General features: G+C 42.1%; 1 protein-coding gene across 18 annotated transcripts in view; it reads right to left on the bottom strand.

The window, feature by feature from the left end:
* Window positions 1-16635, bottom strand: part of SOX6 (SRY-box transcription factor 6) — a 657692-nt gene extending 641057 nt beyond the window's left edge. For 15 of the 18 annotated variants that reach the window (XM_049890540.1, XM_049890534.1, XM_049890527.1 and 12 more), the window contains exon 1: window positions 16272-16635. The gene's annotated coding sequence lies outside the window, so the exon portion shown is untranslated. The other 3 variants (XM_049890521.1, XM_049890523.1, XM_049890524.1) reach the window with 3 other exon arrangements.
* Window positions 16636-17322: the final 687 nt, after the last annotated feature.

The raw sequence follows: 17322 nt of genomic DNA on the forward strand, positions 1-17322 counted from the left end.
ACAATCAGCCAGCTTGACCTCATAGACATATATATAACACTCTACCCAACAGCTGCAAAGTACACATTCTTTTCCAATGCACAAGCAACGTACTCCAGAAGGGACCACATCTTAGGCCACAAAGCAACCCTCAACAAAATCCAAAGCATTGAGATAATACAAAGTATCTTTTCTGATCACAATGTCATCAAAGTAGAAATTAACAATAGGAAGAGCAAGAAAAAAAAAATCAATTACACGGAAATTGAATAAAACCACTGGATAATAGAATAAATTAAAGACAGAATCAAAAAATTCCAGCATCCAATGAGAATGAAAACACATCATACCAAAACCTTTGAGACACAGCAAACCAAGCACTCAGAGGTCAATTTATAGTAATAGATGCACACATCAAAAAAGAAGAAAGGGACAAAACCAAAACATTAGCTATACAACTCAAACAAGCAGAAAGAGAACAGTAAAAAAAAAAAAAAAAAGCCCAAAGAAAGGATAATAAAAATCAGAGCAGAAATAAATGAAAAAGACATAGAAAGAATCAACAAAACCAAAACTTGGTTCTTTGAAAGGATCAAAATTCGACAAACCACTGGCCAAAGTGACAAAAGAAAAACAGGAGAGGATGCAAATAAACCAAATAAGGAATGAAGTGGGGGACATTACAACAGACCCAACTAAAATAAAAAAGGATCATAATAGAATATTATGAAAAACTATACTCCAGCAAATTTGAAAACCTAGACGAAATACAAAAATTTCTAAAACACACTACCCACCCAAACTAACAAAAAATGATGTTGAAAATCTGAAGAGACCTATAATGAGAGAAGATATTGAGAAGGTAATTAAAAAAAAAAAAAAAACTCCCAACAAAAAAAAAGGCCCTGGCCCAGATGGCTGCACTGGAGAATTCTAGTGAACATTCAGAGAAGACTTACACCAGTACTACTCAAACTATTTCAGAACATAGAAAAGGAACCAAAATCAAAAACCCAAACCCAGTGCCGTCGAGTCGATTCCGACTCATAGCTATAGGAAAGGAACAGATACCCCCAAATTCACTCTATGAAGCCAGCATAACCCTGATACCAAAACCAGGCAAAGACACCACAAAAAAAGAAAATTACAGACCAGTGTCTTTCATGAATACAGATGCAAAAATTTTCAACAAAATTCTAGCCAATAGAACACAGCAGTATAACAACAACAACAAAAAAAAAAAACCACCACAACCAAGTAGGATTCCTACCAGATATGCAAGGTGGTTCAACATTAGAAAATCAATCAATGTAATCTACCACATAAATAAAAGATTTTATTTATCTCAATTGATGCAGAAAAGGCATTCCACAAAGTCCAACACCCATTCCTGATAAGAACTCTCAATAAAATAGGTATAGGAGGGAAATTCCTCAACGTGATAAAGAGCATATATACAAAACCAACAGCTAACCTTATTCTTAATGGACAGAGTCTGAAAACATTTCGCTTGAAAACAGAAACAAGACAAGGATGCCTTTTATCACCACTTGTATTTAACATTGTGCTGGAAGTCCTAGCTAGAGCAATAAGGCAAAAAAGATATAAAAGGCATTCGAATTGGTAATGAAGAAGTAAAACTATCCCTATTTGCAGATGATATGATGCTATACATAGAAAACCCAAGACTCCATGAGAAAACTACTGAAATAGAAGGACTCCGCAGAGTGACAGGATACAACGTAAACATACAAAAATCACTTGGATTCCTATACACCAATAAAGAGTGAAAAAAAGGAAATCAGGAAAACAATGCCATTTATAATAGCCCTTAAAAAATAAAATACTTAGGAATATATCTAACCAGGGATGTAAACGACCTATACAAAGAAAACGACAAAACACTACTGCAAGAAAATAAAGAGATCTACATAAATGGGAAAACATACCGTGCTCATGGATAGGTAGACTTAACATTATAAAAATGACAGTTCTACCCAAAGCAATCAAAAATACAACGCAATCCCAATCCAAATACCGACATTCTTTAAAGAGATGGAAAAACTAATCATTAACTTTATATGGAAAGGAAAGAGGTCCCCGATAAGTAAAGCACTACTGAAGAAGAAAAAAGTAGGAGGACTTGCGACTTCTGACCTCAGAACCCATTATACAGCTACAGTAGTCAAAACAGCCTGGTACTGGTACAACGACAGATACACCAACCAATGAAACGGAATTGAGAACCCAGGTGTAAATCCATCCACCTACAGTCATCTGATCTTCAACAAGGGCCCAAAGTCCATCAAATGGGGAAAAGATAGTCTTTTTAACAAATGGTGCTGGCAAAACTGGATGTCCATCTGCAAAAAAATGAAACGGGACCCATACCTCACACCACATACAAAAACTAACTCAAAATGGATCAAAGACCTAAATATAAAGGAAAAAACTATTAAGATCATAGGAGAAAAAATAGGATCAATGCTAGAGGCCTTAATACACGGCATTAACAGAATACAAACCATAACTAACAACACACAAACTCCAGAAGATAAGCCAGATAACCAGGATTTTATAAAATTTAAACACTTATGCTCATCAAAAGAATTCACCAAAAGAGTAAAAACAGAACCTACAGACTTGGGGGGAAAAATTGGCTATTACGAATCCAACAAAGGTCTAATCTCTAAAATCTATAGGAAAATCCAACACCTCTACAACAAAAAGACAAATAATCCAATTAAAAAATGGGCAAAGGAAATGAACAGACACATCACCAAAGAAGACATTCATGCAGCTAACAAACACGTGAAGAAATGCTTGTGGTCACTAGCCATTAGAGAAATGCAAATCAAAACCACAATGAGACACCATCTCACCCCGGCATTACTGGCACAAATCAAAAAAACAGGAAATAACAGATGTTGGAGAGGCTTGCAGGAAGATCAGAACTCTTATGCACTGCTGGTGGGAATGCAAAATGATACAACCATTTTGGAAAATGATATTGTGCTTCCTTAGAAAACTAGAAATAGAAAAACCATATGATCCAGCAATCCCACTCCTAGGAATATATCCTAGAGAAATAAGAGTCATCACACGAATAGATATATGCACGCCCATATTCATTGCAGCATTGTTCACAATAGCAAAAAGATGGAAACAATCTAGATGCCCATCAACAGATGAATGGATAATCAAACCATGGTACATACACACAATGGAGTATTATGCAATGATCAAGAACAACAATGAATCTATGAAGCATCTTATAACATGGATGAATCCGGAGGACATTACACTGAGTGAAATAAGTCAATCATAAAAGGCGAAATACTGTATGAGACCACTACTATAAAAACTCACAAAAAGGTTTACACACAAAAAGAAACTATCTTTGATGGTTACAAGAGAGTGGAGGGGTGGGGATGGAAAAACACTAAATGGACAATAGACAAGTGGTAACTCTGGTGAAGGGTAAGATAGTGTACAATACTGGGGAAGCCAGCACAACTTGTACAAGGCAAGGTCATAGAAGTTCCATAGACACATCCAAACTCCCTGAGGGACTGAATTACTGGGCTGAGGGCTATGGGGACTATGGTCTCGGGGAACATCTAGCTCAACTGGAATAACATAGTTTATAAAGAAAATGTTCTACATTCCACTTTGATGAGTAGCATCCAGGGTCTTAAAAGCCTGTGAGCGGCCACCTAAGATACTCTAGTGGTCTCACCCCTTTGGGAGCAAGGGGGAATGAAGAAAACTAAAGACACAGGGGAAAGATTAGTCCAAAGAACTAATGGACCACATCTACCATGGCCTCCACCAGACTGAGTCCAGTACAACTAGACGGTGCCTGGCTACCACCACTTACTGCTCTGACAGGGATCACAGTAGAGGGTCCCGGACAGAGCTGGAGAAAAACGTAGAACAAAATTCCAACTCAGAAAGAAAGACCAGACTCACTGGCCTGACAGAGACTGGAGAAACCCTGAGAGTATGGCCTCCAGACACCCTCTTAGCTCAGTAATGAAGTCACTCCTGAGGTTCACCCTTCAGCCAAAGATTAGACAGGCCCATGGATTAAAACAAGACTAAAGGGGTGTACCAGCCCTGGGGCAGGGACTGCAAGGCAGGAAGGGGGACAGGAAAGCTGGTAATAGGGAACCCAGGGTTGAGAACGGAGAGGGTTGACATGTCGAGGGGTTGTTAACCAATGTCATAAAACAATATATTTACTGTTTAATGAGAAGCTAGTTTGCTCTGTAAACCTTCATCTAAACTACAATAAAAAATAAATTAAAAAGCTACAGAATAATCAGCAATGCTATCAAATGTTCCCACATGTCCAATGCTCTTCAGGGCATTACCTCAAATAGCCTATTTCTAAACATCCTTTAAATCACAACTCAAAGGCCACCTCCTTCTAGAAACTTTCCCTGACATAACTCCATTATAGTAATTAGCTCCTATTTACACCTCCTCACTAGGACCATGCATTTTTATCTTTGAAATCATATCATCAAGTGATATTCTAAGCTTTTCATTATCAAGATTATTTTATTAACTCTCCCTTATGAACCCTGGGGGCCCTGGTAGCTCAGTGGTTAAGAGCTCAGGCTGCTAACCAAAATGTCAGTGACTTGACTCCACCAGTCACTCCTTGGATACCCTATGGGGCAGTTCTACTCTGTCCTATAGGGTTGCTATGAGAAGAAATTGACTCAGTGACAACGGGTTTGGTTTTTTGTTTTTTTGCTTTTTGTTTTTGGTACGAACCTCATATTTTGAAAGATTTTGCTATCAAACCAGCCGTACTTATAATAATTAAATTATTTTCTAATTTTTATTAATCAAAGACATACATAACCGATGTTTCGTGCTTCTAATAAGCATGGAGCCCTGGTGGCACAGTGGTTAAGAGCTATGGCTGCCAATCAAAAAGGTCGGCAGTTCAAATCTACCAGCCGCTCCTTGGAAACTCTATGGGGCAGTTCTACTCTATCTGTCCTATAAGGTCGCTATGAGTCGTAATTGACTCAACACCAACAGGGAACAGGGAATAAGCATGGTATTATCCATTTACATTGATGAATGGAAAATACAGTAATAACTTGGCTCTGAAAGTAACTATGAAGATAAAATAAATGAGCACTGACATTATCAAGAAGAGATTGCAAAATAAGAGAGCTGAAAAGACAACCCTGATTTATGACATACAAGCTTTGTTCGGAGTGAAAGATATCCTGAAACAAAACCCAACTGAAATTTTTTTTTAATAATTTTTATTGTGCTTTAAGTGAAAGTTTACAAATCAAGTCAGTCTCACACAAAAACCCATATACACCTTGCTACACACTCCCAACTACTCTCCCCCTAATAAGATAGCCCGCTCTCTCCCTCCACTCCCCCTTTTTGTGTCCATTTTGCCAGCTTCTAACCCCCTCCACCCTCTCATCTCCCCTCCAGGCAGGAGATGCCAACATAGTCTCAAGCATCCACCTGATCCAAGAAGCTCACTCCTCACCAGCATCCCTCTCCAACCCATTGTCCAGTCCAGTCCATGTCTGAAGAGTTGGCTTCGGGAATAGTTCCTGTCCTGGGCCAACAAAAGGTCTGGGGGCCATGACCACCAGGGTCCTTCCAGTCTCAGTCACACCATTAAGTCTGGTCTTATGAGAATTTGGGGTCTGTATCCCACTGCTCTCCTGCTGCCTCAGGGGTTCTCTGTTGTGTTCCCTGTCAGGGCAATCATCGGTTGTAGCTGGGCACCATTTAGTTCTTCTGGTCTCAGGATGATGTAGTCTCTGGTTCATGTGGCCCTTTCTGTCTCTTGGGCTGGTAATCACCTTGTGTCCTTGGTGTTGTTCATTCTCCTTTGATCCAGGTGGGTTGAGACCAATTGATGCATCTTAGATGGCTGCTTGCTAGCGTTTAAGACCCCAGACGCCACTCTTAAAAGTGGGATGCAGAAGGTTTTGTTAATAGATTTTATTATGCCAACTGACTTAGATGTCTCCTGAAACCATGGTCCCCAGACCCCTGCCCCTGCTATGCTGGCCTTCGAAGCACCCAGTTTATTCGGGAAACTTCTTTGCTTTTGGTTTAGTCCAATTGTGCTGACCTCCCCTGTATTGTGTGCTGTCTTTCCCTTCACCTAAAGTAGTTCTTATCTACTATCTAATTAGTGAATACCCCTCTCCCACCCTCCCTCCCTCCCAATTGAAATACTTACTCATATCAAGTGGGAAGTTAGACAGTGCGGCTGGTAAGGTTGTCTGCCTGGCATACCTCTTACTGAATGAGGCAATGAATATAAAACACTTCAAAAACTGAGGAGTTCTATATAATATAAAAGAATTGAGGACCCTTCTAATGCCAAAGTTCTACTACTGATCATATAACTACTGTCAATTTACCCTAACACAGTTATCCAGTACTATTCTACACACTTTCATACATAGTATCTGTGAACTTAATCTTCTCAACAACCCTATGGGATAAATACTAGCACAATCCAAATTTTTAATTGAGGCTTAGAGACATTGAGGCTGCATAATTTTTTCAAGGTCACACAACTACTTTAGGAAATAAGACTTCAAGGGAAAGATTCAGGAAACAAATTTCAAAGCTTAATTTTGGTCTTCACACATAAAGGTCTATCATTCAGATGAAGAAGAATGTCTATTTCCGTTTTTTCTTAAAATGAAAACAAGAGAAAATAGACTGAGATGCACATATTTGACATAAAGAACTTCCTGGTGTTAATTATCTAAACATATAACCAGAGAAGACCATAGAATTTCCGTCTATGCAGGTTTCAAAATAGAGAGCGTCTTACTTCATTAGAATGAAAAAAAGAGTGATCAATACTATAAGTAGAATGGCAGATGAAATGATCTTTCAAAATCTTTTCTCATCTTTAGAATTGGAGTTTCCTCAAATTCTAGAGGCTGGACATTCAAGCACTACATTTAGTTACTACTCTATCCCAAATCTTCCAGATTACAGATTAATTCTTTCTAGGAAAGAAAGGAAGGAAGTACGCTGTATAATTTGCCAAAGATTGCATAGCATGTATATTGTGAAGCTGGAATGGGAAACCAAATCTTATCATTCTAATTCTTACTACAATTCTAAAACTTACAATTCTAAGTACAGTGCCACTTCAACAGTAATAGATAACATGTATTAAATGTTTATGAAGCCCTAAACTTTCTGCTTTACATTTAATTATCTCATTTAATCCCCATAATAACTCTATGATATACATATTATCATTACTCCCACTTTACAGATGAAGAAACTGAGTCCTAGGGATTCATCATGGATGTACTGGGGTGGGAGGTGGGGTGGCTGACTTCTACCAAAGGCTCACTGCCCATGAAGACAACTGGAGATTATTTCTGAGAAAATAACAACATTCCTACCCTTTGATATTCTTTCCCAAGAAAGAACAATGGACTATTCTCTCCTAGTTGGGAGCATTCTTCCCCAGTTCTACCAGTGACCTGATTAGCTCCATGAAAACTGTGCCTAAGTTTCCCCACCTACCAAACAGTAAAATCTTCAGTATAAGATAAAATCCTTAAAAAGGAAGAACTCATGGCTTCAAAATGTCCTTCAGAGTGCCTAGAACTTTGTAAGAACTCAGTTGCATTTCTTAATGACCTGTTTGTAAAGTATTAAAGGAAACATTTGCAACCATGCTTCAGAATGCGTTACATTGGAAACCTATGGTCTTCATTTAAAAAAAAAAAAAAAATACCCATTGCATTTTCTTTTCTCTATATACTGGGTTTGTGTAATCTTGGAAAGCAAAGCATCTTTAATTTTCTTTGTTTAAATTTTAAAAATTACTTTTCAATGAAGCAAAGAGATTAGGTTTAGTGAAGTCAAAATCACAACTACCACTAAAGTCCCTTCATGTATTTGAATGGATATGTTAAAGATAGACAATTCAATTTGTCTCTTTAAGATGATTAGAAACAACAAATTGTTGAAGGTAGCAGAAATAACGGATCATATAAAGGGTTGTCTTGTGAGACTTTTGAGAAGAGATCAACTGAGAATTAGAAATGAGAGGACATAAAATGTTTGCACAGATACTAATATGCACATCATATAATGTACTTTGAATTCACCTTATATTTACTGTGCTTATTTATATATGTCACCATTGAAAAGCATCAAATCAGTATACTTAAATAATTTGACCCAAAATAGTTTATAGCATACAAAACTCAAAGGATTTCATAATATCACATTAGGAGTACATGGTACTTCAATGCAGAGAAATCTTTAAAAGCTTTACAGAGCATGGCGTCTTAGTAAATAAAACACATCAGTGAATTCCTTGCCACACACACAATATAATGTTCATAGAAAGAGAACAAATACAAAAATAGAAAATTACAGAGCAGCAAATTCAAACTGGTTATCAAAAATATAACAATTTCTAAACTATATACAACACTGAACATTGTTAGGTTTTTTTGTTTGTTTGTTCTTTAGTTTACTATTATATTCCCCAGATAATTACAGATTAAGGTGCTAACCCAGTCCTTTATAAATAAAACCAAACACATCTCCCCATAAATGCAGAAAGATAACTCTTTAGATAAATATAATGATTTCTATAGTTTCAAATAATTGTTTTTCACTTGAATAAGAGAATACCACTACCCATTAAAAGGTAAAAAAAAAAAAGGGGGGGTATTTCAGAATTCTCTTTAAAAATTTTTTTTTAATTTTCCAACATTACATACTGTGAGGATTACTAAACGTATTTGCATTATAAGTAGAAATAACCAATTGATTTTTAATGTGATTTATTACCTTTTAATAGATTACAGCATCTACAATTAACCTCAGAAAATAATTCACATCTTTCCAAAAGCTGAAAGTTTTTTTGAGTGAATAGTAAAATATGAGTGATATATGAGGGGTCTTAGAGAAGAAAGAAGAGATTCTGAATATAAACAAGCCATCATTCTGGTAAAAGGAAATACAAACAACCAGAATAAAAATAGTTGATGCACAAAAGCCATAATGAGGGGGTAGCTCAAAAAATAACTTCTACTTTGAATGGTTTGGATGAAATACAAATTATCCACAGAAAAGTGTGGACTGGCATAAATGTTTGTACAAAATTATAAGTATATTTCAAGAAGTATGCAAGAGGCAACCGCCTGCATGATGCACAAGGTCCCGGCAATGCTCTGCTTAAGTGCTAGTGCACAGAGTCCAAACCACTGCATTTTAATTACCATGCAGCCTCAGATATATTGCCTTTGATATGGAAATGTTCTTGTTCTCTCATCTTCACATATGGTCTCATGCACAGAAATCTTTATCTGATTCATAAAAAATAAACTAGAATCCAATCTCAACACCTGACCTCAGTGCTTAGAAGTTTTTTACTAAGCATGGTGTCACTATAAAAAGAATGGCTAATATTGGTGTAAAGTTGGATATTTTGAACAATGATATGAAGAATTTGCCGTTAAGAACTGAATCAATACTGTTTCTCTGAGGTTTTAGGGTTTCATGTTCCCTTTTCTGAGACTACCACAGACTTAAGGAAGAATAGACCGGCACCCTTAGTAGACTTAAATGATATTCCATCTTACAACCTCCACCCACACTCTTCAACTGATATTTTTATCCAAACTATGACAATGGATACTTAAAATTTGAAACAATTTATCAAAAACCATACTGCAAGTTTTAAACTGTTTCTACTTAGGCTAAATGCCTAAACAAAATAATTAGCTGAAAGGCAAAGCTTACTATACTGAGATTTTACCCTCTTCCACAGAAAAAGGAAAATAAAAACACTCTTCCTATAAATGAATAATGACTATATAATTAGAGGGTAATGAAAGTTTCTAATATAACTCTCACCAAAAGAATTTGTTTTCAGGTGATATCTGAAGAACCTCAAGCAAGAAGTATATTCTACACATTTAAAATGTGCTTACATGTAATAAAAGTTACTTTTCATAGACTATACTGGAGCACCAGCTTTTTTTTTTTTTAACTTGAATTGATTATTTTAGATTCAAGATATAATCCATAGAAAATGTGGAGTCAGGATGATGACATAAAATATTTTAGTATCTTATTCTCCTTGTTAAAAATAATAATAGAGTCATATTTCTTAAACAAGATACAATCTAAACCCAAAAATAGTCCATTTCTTCCTCTAAAAGGCAAAGGATATTTGTTCACTTAAAATTTCATTTTTCTGCAAGTTCCTATAATAAAATTTGTTCTCATTAAATCCTCATATACCTATATAACTTAACAATTCTGAAACCTAGATTAATTTTCAAAAAAAAAGGTAATGTGACCCATCTAACCTCAGGACGGCAGATAATACATCCCATCTGCAAATCATCTTGCTGTGAGTTATCTGTGTTTTATCATTTCCAGTACCTGTCTGTGCCTGATATGGTACTCTCAGACACATTAGCTTGATGGAAGGTTTCACTTGACTTCAAAAACATCAACTGATACATGTGCATCCCGAAACTATACTTAAACAAATAGCACTCTGGTAAACCAAAATTTTAGCTGTACTATGCTACACTTCTATAAAATGCTATTTGCAAATAGTGGGGGAAATATATGCAGACAGAGTACAGATATACAGATATACATGTATATTCTCTCACTAACAAGAGTCCTGTCAAACTTGGAGAGATATATGTAAACTAACAAAACTGTAAAGTACAGAAAATATTGAAAGTAAAGGTTAAAGCTAATGTGTATTAACCCTTGTTCAAAAGAAAATTCATTTATTCCAGTACCTATTGTACTCACTGAAAGAGAATTATTTAAAACTTCACTGATTTCGTCAATATAAAATGGGTATGTATAGCAATTTCATCCATGACCAATAATCCAATAATTCCAAAAGAGGTTAAACAGAAATAGACATAAAATTTCAATAATTCTACCAAAATTTATTATTTACATATTTAAAGTAATATATTTTAAAGCCTTATAAAAATGAAGATTTGCAATTACGTTATCGTATTTTAAATAAACACTTTTCCCTTACTTAAAAAACGTTATTTTCTGTTACTAATGAAAAACAATGTAATATTTCTATTGAACCTTATTTCTCCTTTGTATTCAATTACTGAATTCATTATAGAATCAACTTAAGGTATAGGTACTTGATACTGCTTTATTAATAATATTTTACATTTATCTTTCTTTATTGTATAACGTTGAATACAGTGATTATACAATATACTACTATAGGAGTTTGTATCATGCTCCAAAATAATAAAGTCATAATTTTCTTTTGCATTTTAAAAAAACACCTAAATAGCAATGAACAGGATTTAAAAAAGAAACAAAAAACCATCTAGGTTTGCCACTACACCTAAAGGAATACGGTGGGAGAACAGAGGAGAAAGGTTATAACGAAGTGTTAGTAGTACATGAGAAAAGTAGGAGAGGATGTCAGACTGCCCAAGGAATTAATGACCTAGCACTTGATGTCTGGATCCTGGCCTTTGGTCATAAACCACATCTAATAATTGTGGGGCACACTTGCTTGATTTCAGAGTTTAAAAGGTTTTTTGGTTTCCCTTCCCCCCCCCTCCTTTTTTCTAGAATAGGGACAATCTCTCTTGATATATGTGGTTTTCAAAAACGTAGCAGAAAAAAAACCTACATGTCATTTGGCCCACTGCCCTTGGGTTCATATATATGTGTTCAGGAAGATATTCTTAAAACTGCATAGATGCTACATTTATGGGCTGGTAGAGTTGGAAAAAAATCAGTCATAACTTTTCCCCAACCATAGGAAAATAAAATATTTCTTTGATTCAATAAAAAAAACAAATGCAACTAAATAAAGTGTGTCCCAACTTCCCATCAGAAAGGTACACTCTTGTTGGATAGAAAAGCTAACCCTGTCCCAGTAAACCTGTGGAAGATTTAGGATGTTTGCTTGTTTGTTTTAAAATAGAGAGAATCTTCTAGTAGGTATCAGGCATGTCTGAGCAGCCTAGAAACTAGGGGAAGAGGACTAATGCTGAGTGTTGAATTCCACGGTGACTGCACAGGGCGACAGAGGCAAGGTCATGGTCTAGATTATAGAAATCTGGTCTCCACCAGAGAGTGTGGGCTACAACCGACCCAACGCAGAGATCTGGGAAGCTGGATAGGAAGCTCAAGCACTAATCTGGGCACAGAGAGTGAAGACAAGTCTGCTCCCTTGAGGACCAGGCACTGCTCCTACGAACCCCAGGCTGACCAAGAGTCAGACAGATAAAGACAGAGCAGATATTTCCAGACACTGTGACAGTGATTACCAAGAGCCCCAATCAGCTAGGCCTGGACAGGGAAACTAGAAGGTGCAATCAAGGCACAGATACTAACTTGCAGAGAGATCTTTGTGGGTGGGGGCAGGCAGAGTACACAGACAGGTGAACAGTCCAAACTAGAAACCAAAGCTCCTATTACAGCCAGGAAATGCAATGCCAAGCTTGGCCTGGTCCTACTGAGTTAGTGCAGACAGGGAGGCCCTAGCAACCCTCCCTCAAGCATGGTGTGGAGAATAGGTATATTGCCAGGTTTACTCTGCATCTCTTTCCCTCATTTCACTCATCGGGTCTCTACCCTGTCCCTGGTGTTCGATTTACCCCTCTGCCCAGTATCTCCCCTCAACCAAATGAGAAAGAGGAGAAAACAAGAAGAGAAAGAAAAAAGAGAACAATACAAGACAAGGCTACACTTGTCACAGTTTTCCCTGATGCCAGGGCCTCTTGAGGCTGTCCTAGCCAGTTCAGCCTTCCCTTGGGAATCCTGTAGCCCAGAACAGAGCTGAGGGGACCTGGTCCACCAAGCCCGTGCCTGCAGGCCTCAGGGGCAAGGTGCTGAGTGCGCAGGCTAATTATACATGTGGCATTTGGGCAGCCGACTGTCCAGTGACACCTTACCTTATGAGGAAACGTCAACCCCAGCAACTGTTCAAAACAAAATGCCATCGCGGGATCAGCTTCGCCGGCTCTTGGCCGGTTCGGGATTGCTTTTCCCACAGCCCCTGGCACTTAGTGCAAGAATGGGGCCTGGGAAGGCCTGCCGTGGGTGGACCGGCTGGCCTGGCTGGGGGGGGATCGGCTGGGTGGTCCTTGCCAGGTGTCTGTCCTGTCCCCCCTCGCCGTGCACTAGCTTGAGGACCTAGCCACTTGACCTTTTTATTCCCCAAACCCACCTCTTACAAATAGACTGGGCGGAGCCGTGTCTGTTCTCCTCGGGACCCAAGGAAAATACTGGGCATGTGACTATAAAGGGCAGGAGAGACGGGACCCTTGGGGGGCGAGGGGCATGAGGAACCCGCATCCCGACTCCATTGGGTTGCTTGCTGACTGGGTCTCCGGGCCAGAGCCAAAACCCGGGCCGCAGGAGTACGAGCCGGGGGCAAGCGCCCGGCCATGGACGTCATCCCAGCGCCCCATTGACAGTGCAGCTAAGGGCCCGGAGCCCAGCCCAGTTTGCCCCAGGGAGGCTTCGGGCCGTCTCGAGACCGAAACTTCAAGCGCGGCCCTCATAGGAGGTCACAGAGAGAAAGACAGAGAAAACCAACCCCGAGGGCAGCCCATCTCTCTAACAGTCCAGCCCTGCCAGCCCAGTAGAAGTCTTGGTTTTAGTCCCCAAAGAGGGTCGGCATTCAATATTTGACAATTTATACAAAACAAACGTTTCCAAACTTCACCAGAAGGCTTAAATAAAACTCAGAAACACGCCGGCAACAACCACCTTTTATCTGCTCCGAACACGCCAATTTTCTTTTTATCTTAAGGCTCCGCGAAGCGCCCAGGAAACAGCCCCTGCACGGAGCTAATCTGCTCTCCACAGCCCGGGGCCGCTCCTCCCGGCGCCGCAGCACAACCCCAGCAGCCTTTGCACAAGCCCCTTCCATGCTCCTCCCGGCCCTTTAAGGGAGAAAGAAGCAAGCAGCTCCCCCGGGAGCGGCCAGGCGCGGGCTGGGCCCCGGGGCGGGCAGCAGCACCGCCCCCAGGCCTGGGCCAAGCTCTGGAGCGGCGGACCTCGGCCGGAGCTGCGGAGAGGGCAGCGGGCGGCGGAGACAGGGCAGGGCGCCGAGAAGGACGGAGGGCGCGGGCCAGGCTCCGGGACGCGGGTTGGGAGAGTGTGGGGCGGGGAAGAATCATACCGGCCACTATGCGCCCGGCCGGCAGACTCAGAAGCCGACCCGGGGCCAGGCGGGACTGGGTGGCCCCTCACCTACGCCCCCGGTGGGCCTGGCTCTACTGCCCTCGCATCCGAGGGAAAGAGAATCAAAGATTAGCACTGGGGTATCGGATTGTCTTGGAGTTCAATTTGTTTATTCCTGAAAAGATCATAAAAAGTAATGTCCAAAAATGGGAGGGGGTGGAGGAAGGAGGAAGGAAGAGAAGCGGTGAGAACTACAGGCAACTCGAGCAAGGTCCCAGGAAAGTTGCGGTGGAGCGGCGGTGGGGTGAAGGTGGGAGGAGGGAGCGCAGAGGTTTCTAGCGACCCGGGTTTTCTTTATGAACTCCTCGGGGTAAATTTCACCCCGGCGTAGAGAGCGGTGGAGATCCTCGACTCCTGCCCGCCCTCTGCAGCGTCAACCCCACAAATAGCCAAAGTTTCCAAACCAAAATGGGGGTGTGGTGGGGGTAACGTAAAGAAACCCAGTAGCCCAGCGGGTCCTCCCGACCTCCCTCACCCGGAGCCTGGCTGACACTGAAGCGCTCCGGAAAACTGCGGCGGGCGTCGCAGGCAGTCACACGGCGAATCAATCCAACACTTTTCAAGAAAACAAAATATTCGCTACGAAACTTACTTTGCATTTGGTCTCTATTCTTTAGGGGGATGCGGTTTAGGTCGACTCGTAAAGGAAGCCCGTTTTGTCCAGGTTGGATATTGTCTACTTATGGATCAGCCCTTGGGTGAGGGTTTATTTTAATTTATGGCTTATGCATTCTTTTAAGGTCGATTTACATGACCTCCGGCTACAACTAAGACAGCCGAGGAGGGCACTCCAGTCGTCAGTCGGCCAAACCCACAATTAAAACAGCCCTCCCCTTATTCTCGGTATCACTAGGACTCTCTCCGGGGTAGGCTAGCTGCCTGTTTTTCTCTTTCTTTCTCTCTCCTTTCATTTCTCTGGGTTCCCCCCCCCCCTTTCTTTCTTCCTTTTAATAATATCACGAAGATGAGGTATCAGTCTGAAAGTTTCAGCATAACTTTCTCTAAACCCAAGCCTGCCGCAATAAAGAGATACAGCGCTCACAAAGCCCTCAGGATGCTGCCCTCTTGTGAGTAAAATGGGCATTACCATCCAGCGGTCCCATCTGAACCCTCACTGAGCACATACCGCTTACGCTTACATACAGAGGGAACTACACACGCAGGCACACAAGCTTCCTCCATCATCACACACTTGCGCGAACTTCAATGAAATACCTACCTCAAACTTCATGGAGACTTAAAAATTCACTCTCTAAGCCACCTGGCTTGTTTTTCATATCGTTCTCAGCTCTATAGATTATAGTATCTATACGGGGAGGCGGAGGAGACGGAATAAGGCGGGCGGAGAGAACCGACAGATTTCCGAACGAATACTTAGGATGGCGATAACAGCTTTCTGTTGTCAAAGGTTGCGTTGTCTGTCTCTCTCTCCTGCCCTTTTGTCTTTTTGTCCTACGCACAGTTATCTACAGCTATCACATGTGTTTTCGCGAAGTGGATGGGGGGGTGGCAAGAAAACCAGAAGCCCGCCACACAGATGTGTCACCGCCTCCGGAACAAGGCACAACTCTCCGAGAAGGGGACGCATCCTCGAGTCAGCGCGTCCACCAGCGAGCGCGGCCGCTCGGGCCCCTTTCTCTGCTCCTACTCCCCCCTCTGCGCCGGCCCCGCCAAGCGCCCTCCTCCTCCCCCTCCCCGCCCCCCAGCCAAGTACGGAAACCCGCCCGGGCTGGGCAGCGGCCGCTCCCGGGAACCTGCGCCCTCGCGGGGCTCGGCTCGCTCGGCTCTTGTCCCTCCGCCTGTCCGCCACCAGTTCTACTCCAGTCGCTTGTTCCCAGCTCTGGGACAGTAACCCTGGAGCTGCCCGGAAGGGCAGGAGCGGAAGGCGCTGGGGGCCGGCGACCCGGCCCGGGCTCCTGCCCTCTGCCCCCTCTGGCTCCCCAACAGGTAGCTCACAAACGGGCCGCGCGCTCTCGCTCTCGCTCTGCTTCCCTCGCTCTCTAGATCGCTCGCTCCGTCCCGGTTACCTGGGCGGGCTCCAGGATGGTACCGCACGGGAGGGCTCCTTGTGCGCTGCGCCGCGGGAGTAAATGGCATTAAAGAAAAAGGGAAGATACAAATAAAAAAAAAAATTAAAAGGAAAGGGAGTCGATGCTAGGTCAATTAGCACAGCTCAGGGAGCAAGGGAGCAGAGCCCCCAGCGCCGCGGCCGGCGCAGCCCGTTAACTCAAGTCTGCGGGGGTGTCCCGCCCCGGCGGGGGGAGCGCTGACGGGCAGAAGTTTGCCGCGGGGGTGCCAGGAGGTGCACGCGGAGCGGGGTGACTAGGGGCTTCCCCCCTGAAACAAGTGAAGGCGATGGTTAGTGCTGTCAATCTTGGCAATCAGTGTGAGCGGCCATGTCGTAAGTATTCAAAGCATTTCCCGTCGTGCAACATCAGAAAGTGAGTGGCCAGGGCATTGATCTAAGAGAGGGAGAGGAGGCAGGGCTCCCCTCCCAGACAACACAAGCAAGATGAGACAAGAGGCGAGGGAGGCAGAGAGCCAGGCAGGGAAGCTGGGAGGGAGGAGGGAGGAAGGGGGGAAGAAGAAGGAGGGGAGAGCGGGAGGCAAAGGCGAGAGAGAGCCGGAGAGAGAGAGGAGGGCAGAGAGACCGGCGAGACCGGAGTTGGAATTGAAGAAAGCGCCTGAGAAGAGAAAGTGAAGCGACTATTAGCCGAGAATTGGAAGGGGACAAATAAGAGGGAGAGTCAGAGTCAGAGCGGAATGAGGACAAGTGTTGGGTGGGGGAGAGACCGGTTGAGGAGAAAAGGACCAAAGGAGCGCTATTAGGGTTGGGGTAGGCGTGTGGGAAGGCTAAGAAGCAACGCTACTGGGAGGAAGAGTCAAAAGAAAGGCAAACTGAAGTGGGGAAAAGGTAGGCAACTGGGGAGAAAGAAAGGAGGAAACTCGAAAAAATGAGGAAGTAAGGTTGGAGGGAAAAAAATGTAGGGATGGTAGCTTGTGCTTTTAAAAAGTTAGGTGACAGAAGAAGGAATGACTGGATGTAAGAAGTACTCCAATATAGAACTGGGCCAAAAA

The sequence above is a fragment of the Elephas maximus genome, chromosome 7 (assembly GCF_024166365.1).
Source record: "Elephas maximus indicus isolate mEleMax1 chromosome 7, mEleMax1 primary haplotype, whole genome shotgun sequence".
NCBI lineage: Eukaryota > Metazoa > Chordata > Mammalia > Proboscidea > Elephantidae > Elephas > Elephas maximus.